The sequence below is a fragment of the Pyxicephalus adspersus genome, chromosome 10, assembly GCF_032062135.1.
Source record: "Pyxicephalus adspersus chromosome 10, UCB_Pads_2.0, whole genome shotgun sequence".
Classification (NCBI taxonomy): Eukaryota; Metazoa; Chordata; class Amphibia; order Anura; family Pyxicephalidae; genus Pyxicephalus; species Pyxicephalus adspersus.
Window position 1 is genome coordinate 51,435,624 of NC_092867.1, and position 7,988 is coordinate 51,443,611.

Consider the following 7,988-nt stretch of genomic DNA (forward strand, 5'->3'; position numbering starts at 1 on the left):
TCTAGATGCCAGTTACTAATGCCACCCACACTATGTCTCAGGGCCGAACTCCTCCTACTCATGCTGTTACTGCTGCTTCCTGCCCAGTACCCAGCTCTTTATGCCAGTTAACTATGCTGTCCATGCCGCATTTTACAAAGTTACAGCTAGCAGATAGGGAAAAGCAGTCCCGTCCATAGCAATGTCTCCAATAGCTACAGCTTCTACACTGTTCATTTAGGTGATGGCCTTAACCACTAATGCCGCCCTTGCTCTGTCTCAGAGCCCACCGCCTCCTCCTCATGCTGTTATTGCTGCTGCCTGCCCAATACCCAGCACTAGATGCCAGTTACCAATGCTGTCCACGCTCCGTCTCAGGGCCAACCGCCTTCTCCTCCTGCTGTTGCTGCTGCCGCCTGTCAGTACTCAATTCTTAAAAATGGTTTTACTGACATCTAGGTGGCATTGACGATGCACTACACCCAGCTCTAGATGCCAGTTACCAATGCAGTCCCCACTCCTATGAGGCCTATAAAACTTGTACCAGAGCTGTGTAACTGGCTAATTTTTTGACTGAAAGACCCCCTTCAGGGCCTTCTGCCTCTACTCTGAAGACTGTGTATGGCGTGTAACAGAGCGGTGAAACTTGATGGCTAATTTTTGGACCGGAGGAATCCCTCGGGGCCCTCTCTGCCTCTACTCGGAGTCCTGTTGAAAATCTGGCATGTTCCCTTGGCCGCCCCATAAAATAGCCTTGCCAGGAAAATAAAAAAAGCCTTCCCTAATTTTTTTTTTGTACAGTGTTGTACAGAGCTTGGGGAGTCTTGACATGTCTTTTTAAATGTATTTATAGGCTGTAGAAGCTCTACACAGTCCAGAAAAACAAGCCAAATTTTTCCCCCTTGACCTTAATGGATTTTGAATTCGACGTTCGTTCACCTATATAATTTTGGTCTATTCGACCGAATAGCTGTCAAATCCAATAGTTAGCTATTCGACCAACACTAGTGGGGGTTTGAATGTTAATCTATAACTGATCTATAAATTGTGCTCTGTTTGGGGTGCCTTGGCTTTAATGAAGGACCACTTGATCTTACGGTAAAAAAGGTAAGGGTACACAGCTGGTTGGGGGAGATAAAAGGGGGTCTAAATCTAAGCTTAGACAATGACATTGCATTAATAATTATCCAGGATGCCTGGCATTTCAGCCCCCCAGGAAGATTGCAGCTATCATAGCTAATACAAACCTATGGGGTAATACATAAAATCAGGATGTCCTAGCAGCAAATATTTTAATGACCTTCAAACATCCACTCATGGAATATCAACCAATATTACTGTTCAGCAAGCCTCTAATAGTTGTTTATAATATTTCTTGTGCATTCTGAAATAAAGTTACTTGTAGTCCACTTTTCAAGAGGGAAAAGTTAGCTTTATATATAGATATCAATTTATCTTATCTTTACCTTCCACAGTTACTTGGTTACATAGTAGGTTAGGTTGAAAAAAGACATAAGATCATCAAGTTCAACCACTAGGGAAATAAACATATCCCAGATATAAAACCCTATAAGACAGTTGGTCCAGAAGAAGGCAAAAAACCCTGGTACAATTTGCTTTAATGGGAAAAAAAGTTCACAAATTTCCTCCCTTTTGCTGTACCTGTAGTGCCATTACTCCAGTCAACGTCAGGGTAGTTGAAATCTGAATTAAACACTTCCACTTTTTGATGCTTTTTATATCTGTGCTAGTAGTTGATTATCTATTTCTTCCTTAGCACTGGGAGGCCTATAGCAGACTCCAATAATTAATTGTGTGTTATTCAACCCCACATTCAACTCCACCCATAATGTCTCAACCTCATTGCTTGCTCCGTCCGCAATTTCTTCTTTCACATTCACTTTTAGATCACCTCTCACATACAGACAGACACCACCACCCTTTCGTTTGACTCTGTCTTTACGAAAGAGAGTATACCCAGGAATATTGACAGCCCAGTAATGTGAAGAACAAAGCCAGGATTCGGCAATGCCAACTAAGTTATAATCCTCCTCACTCATTAAGGCTTCCAACTCCCCTATCTTGTTTGCTAGACTTCTAGCATCGATGAACAGGCTCTTTAAACCATTTGCTGCTTTTACCATCATTGTTTGCCAAATCCTTTTGTTTTTTAATACAATTAGTACTGCACAATCCAATGTTTGTTTGTAACATGGGAAGCTCCTAACAATTATCCATAATCCTCAACCCAACTATCCCCAATCCACCCTCCACTAGTGTCTGATCCCTGACTAAACTTTCCGCCATTGTGATTTATTGTGATTTATTTTGGACATCTTTATTGTTGTTATTGCAACATTTGTAACACCATTTTGCTTCAACCTAGTACACCTGGAGTCTGTGCTATCCCCTCCTGGTTACTGGACTACATCAGACCATCCAGAGGATGTGTTGGCTGTATATGCTGAGGGAGACACCCTCATTTTTACTTTCGTTCTGGCTTCTTTTCTCTGTTTTACCTGCCCTGTAACATAATAAATATTTCAGACAAACAGAAGTGTCAACTGAGTCCAAAGCCTACTCTTGGCATTTATTTTATAATAATTTCCACTTTTGGGAGTGTATTTGGAAGATGGGACATTTTGAGGCTTATATCTAATGGCTAGCTAAGAGTCAATCTAATTCTCTGCTCATTTTTCCAGTTCATCACAACTATGGTCAGACTTAGGTTATAAAAGTGAATATTTACCACATGTTCATCTTTCTCTTGTTTCTACTTTGAATTAATTGTATGTTTTTTTTTTCCTTTTTTATTTTTTTTAACATTCTTAATAAATGTTCCCTTTTTGTTGGTAGGTTTCTTGTCTTCTACAGTACACCAACATAAACAATAAGAGGTCTGAGGCCCACTACAGTGAGGCCTGGAGGAGGATTCACATATTATAGATGATCCATGATTTGTTTATGGCCTTATTATGCTTGTGCCTGCTTTAATGATTCCCTGGATTTGTAATTTACTGATCCCCATTTTCCCTGATTTTCTAATGACCCTATTAAAATTGTATGCCAAGTATTATTTGTTGTTTTTGGCCCAATATTTGGGATTGTTGTCCTTAAACAAACAAAAAGAATTTGTTGGCCATATTACATATTTTTAAGTGCTGGGCTTGGGTTTTTTTATATGTGTTTTTTTGTTTGGGGTGTGGTCTGGGGTGGAGCTGCTTTGTGCAATTTGTTCATATTTTTGTTATCTTACCTTGCAATAACATCAACACCCACTGAAATATGGTCTTGTAGCTTTTTCTTAGTTTGCATCTACTGATGTGGTATGTAATATTTCTAGCCTTATATTCGTTTTTTTATTGGGGGGGGAGACAGGTTTGAGGTTTCTGTAAGATTATACTGTTCCATTGATCATTTTTTCTTTGTTTGCAAGTCTCCCTATTTTTTTTTCCGGATTTTATCTTGCCAACCTAGGATTGCTGTATTTGACTATGGAACACTCCACCTAAAGATAGCTGTTTTTTCTTATCGTCTGTCTTTTTCTTGAAATTATAGTATCATTTTAGGTAAGGTTGTTGTCCATGTTTCCATGTCACCCATGTCTGTTTGCTGGCCTTTATTAGGGAATTGATTTATTAAAGCAGCCTATTGGTACACTAGGTCATTATGAGTTCATATAGCTAATTATATAGCTGAATATCTGCGTTAAGCTATAGCTAAACTAAATAAAATGTGCAATTTTAATTCAATTGTATCCAATTTATTGATTGTCTCAAAAGAGCAATAGTACTATCTATCTAACTATCTGATCTTTCTCATACTAAAGCTACATACACACATCAGATGATTTTTGTCCAATTCTCTAGATTTCTCTCAGGATTAGTATCGGACAAGAATCTTATACAGGAGCCGTCCGTTGTCGTTCATGGATCCGTCTTAGCGGATCCACAAACGATGAGCAGTGAAGTAGAGACAGCACAGGGGGTGCCGCTCACTTGTTCTCCCCCTTCTATCTCCATAGAGCAGAATGGAGCTCTATGTACAGCGCTCGTTCATGCATCTTTTAGTCTTGTGTTATCCTTTGTGTTTCCAACTACAAAAATGCATGGAAAAATAAAACCTAACCTGTGTACATTTTTTCTGCCAGCCATCTCCTTTCCAACCATTTCACAAAGCTCTGGCTGCAAGTATGCTGATTTTTTTTTTTTTGTGGTGGACCATTTAATTTTTCATGGATGGAGAGACCACTAGGGGGTGCACGGAGGTGGTGTGAGCCCTGAGAAGGGCCAAGGTCAATTGCCAGGGATCCAGGAGACAGACACCAGTGACACAGAGACCACTGCAGGCACAGGCAAAACAGGAGACACTGGAAGCAACAGGAGGCACAGGTGACTCAGGGATATCCACAGACAGACAGCAATGCTGGAACAGCACAGGGAATTTGGATGGGAACCAACAGACTGGACAACGAGGGGATAACACGGGAGCTTGACACAGGAAACACTGGATTAAGCAACAGGTGTACAGGAATTAGCTCAACAGAACTAAGGGCTCGGCACTAGCTGAGACTTGTTGCATGAACACAGAGTGCAGTCTGTGAGCTAGCTAAATAGCCAGGGCTGATAAAGAGGCTATTTTCTAATTGGCCAGCAGATTGGACGGAATTGATAAAGCTTGGAAACAGAGGTACGCCCAGCGTCAGAACTGCCCGCTTGCGCAGGAGAGAGATGCCAGTGCTTTAGTGAGAAAGAGGTAAGTGTGACATAATTATTTGTTACTAATAGCTGTTCCTGGGTAAAAGGTGTTTCCTGATTTGCCACAGAAGCAAAAAGCGGCGTTTTGCAACACTGCTAAGAGGGAAAATTAGCACAAAAAGTTTTGAGTTGAATTTCACTGCTTATGTCTAATTTTCATTTTTATGGTGCATTATTATTATTTTGCATTTATGAATCTTGTTATTTACTTACATTAACCAATGTTTATTAGGTTTACTTATACTTTGAATTTTCCCAGTCCAATAAACCAATTGATGAAATTCTTACTGTAGCAAATCCAAAGAAGATTACACTGGTCAACAACCATTTTCTTGCAAACCAGATTAAAGTAATTTTAGGTTATGTTTGATGCACACATTCCAAACATGGTATTGGTTTTGCTAGATTGGCTCTAATATTTGAAAAAATGACCTCAATATTAACCTCATAGAAAACTAATGAAACATAAAAATTAAGCAAAATTGAACTAGATATGCATACGTAAACAACATTACATATTTGATATACCTAATGTAAAAATATTCTATATTCAGAATATTTACAGAACTAATCACAAAGAAGTCATTGAAAAACTCTGTATGATTTCCTTTTATGCTGATGATCAGGACAATCATGTTGAAGGCTCCACCAGTAGTCTGCCATCTTGTGTCTATCCCATCTGCCCTGATACCTTTCTTCCATCACCTTTTTTATCTTGATGTAACCTCTCCCCTTGTTCCTCACTGAAATCGCCAAGGGTTTCTGAAAATTTTTGCAAATGGCTATGGAGATAGTGTACCTTTATGCTGATAGTAGCACCCACATTTTTAGTTTAGGAGCAAGTTTAGGAGCAAGTTTTGTACCAGTTTTTCCTAATTTTGTGCTTTATGGTTACCCAAGAAGATCTTAAAAACCATGACATAGCTGTGCCAGGCAGAAGCTTCAGTATCAGTCATGTACCCTGTGAAATTTAAATAATTTATCAGTTTCCGAATCTGGGGTTCATCAAAGAGACCTGCTTTTTATTTTTCAGTACTCAATCCAGGGAAGAATCTACAAATTTTGTATTTTGAAGCAATTACCGTCCTGGTCCCATTGGTCTCCTCCGGGGTCCGGCTGTCCTCTGGCCACATTCTCTTCCTTGATCTGTCCCTCAGCAAGTGCGCTGATGTTTCCAGGGAGTACTTGGTGACGACAGTGCGTATAGCCGTCGCTAGGGGAGCGGTGGGAATTTAATACCTGTATTGAATGCAATTCACAAATTTATATGTCTAAAAGCAGTACATTGTCCTTCATAAAAGTTTATTTTACTGTATAATATATTAGTATGAGTATAATAGAGTTTAAAACACAAAATCATGGCAAAGTTTATTATCAAATGTATTATTATTTTTTTTAATTTATTTAATTTATTATTTTGACATGATTTTGTGTTTCAAACTTTATTATACTCATACTATTATATTATACTGTAAAATAAATTTTTATGAAGGACAATGTACCTCTTTAAGACATATAAATCCAGACAGAAATGAACCGCCCAGGAGGTTAATCAAGTTCGCTGCACCTTTTTTCATGTTTTCCCTTGGAGACCATGTCACTTTTTTCCAGTGATCCTGCTTTGCTCTACTATCCCACAAGCAGCAGAAACATAGGTATTTTGTGTCACACTTTCGTTATCCTTAGTAAAGCGCAGATGCCTCTCTCCTGAGCATGCGGGCAGTTCTGATGCTGGGCCTGCCTCTGTTGCCAAGCTTTATCAATCCGTCCAATCCACTGGCCAATCAGAAAGTAGCCCCCTGACCAGGCCTGGCTATTTAGCTAGCTTACATACAGCACTCTGTGTCCGTGCAATGTGTCTCTATTGTGCCGAGACCCTAGTTCTGTTGAGAACTTCCTAATTCAGTGTCTGCTGTGTTACCTGTGCCCTCAGTAGCCCCTGTGTCACTAGTGTCTGTACCCTGGATCCCTGGCAATTGACCCCTGGCTTGTGACCTGACCTCTCTTACTTGCTGCTTGCCTCGACCCTGGCCTTCCTCGACTATCCTTCTGCTTTGTGATTTGGTACAGTGATTTGCCAACCTTGGTGTGCCCAAAGACCGCAACCTGGCAGTAACCAGGTCTGCAACATCCCCACCATTAGAGGCTCTGGTGAAGACCTGGTTACTGCTTAGACTCTTTGCCTTGGCGCTTCTCAGGGCTCACACCACCACCATGCAAGCCGTAGTGCCCCCTAGTGGTCCTGTCTCTCCATGCGGGACACTTTGTGTATCCACTTTGCTGTCCAAGTAGGAAGTTCACCATTTTTAAATCAACACATATCAACCACTGGTGTTCATGATAGTAAAGCTTTTGTAAAACAATTTGGATATATTCATATTCTTCTTTAGGTTTTGTTAAGTGACCAATTGGAATTGATGCATACCAGTTGCCATAATGCAGCAAACAGATTTCAAACTTCGAGTGGAACTGTCTATGAAAAGCCGTCAGTCTTCTGCTCTGTATTCTGGTACTCCCATATGGGCTAGTAGTCCAGGGATGTTACAACAGTACACAAAGTCTCCATTTTTACTGAAATATGGTCGGAGTGTCAGCTCTCTTGTCCTATAAACCGTTATTTTAACTTCCGGTCTCAGACAGTTCTTTTCTTTTAACCTGGATGCTAAAAGTTCAGATGCTTGTTTTGACAGACTTAGGTCAGGTAATAAATCATTGAGGTCTTCTTGGGTGAACTTCGGGTTTGATGAAACTCTTTCTTCATATTCACTTCCACTGCTAACTCCTGGATTACACTCCAAACACTGTATATCCTCCATGTTGGTTACAGGAATATCAGGGAGTGTACTGAACACTGGTATTCTGATGGTGCTGATTCCAAATCAGGGTACTCGCACTTGTTTTTCTTGTAACGATTGAAACCTTTTACATTCACAGCACAAAAATAACCACACCCTCAAAATAAGTTTCTTACTACTGTACAATTAATAAACCTAATTAAAGTTGTTCATTTAATTTCTCAGAGCAGGAAGTCATAACAGTGAGTAAGACAGGCAGGTAATTGTTCTGCTCCTGGTCCCTTTGTTCTTTCCAAACTTTCAGCTGCAATGTGAACAGGCTTAGTGGCAGATCGGAAGGGCAGCCTTGCTGACACAATGCCCCTGATTCATCAAGCAAAATCGGATTATCGCTCGCGCATTCGTATTAGCGATCCGGAATCGTACGCGGTCGCGCTATTCAGCAACTGAAAAAGCT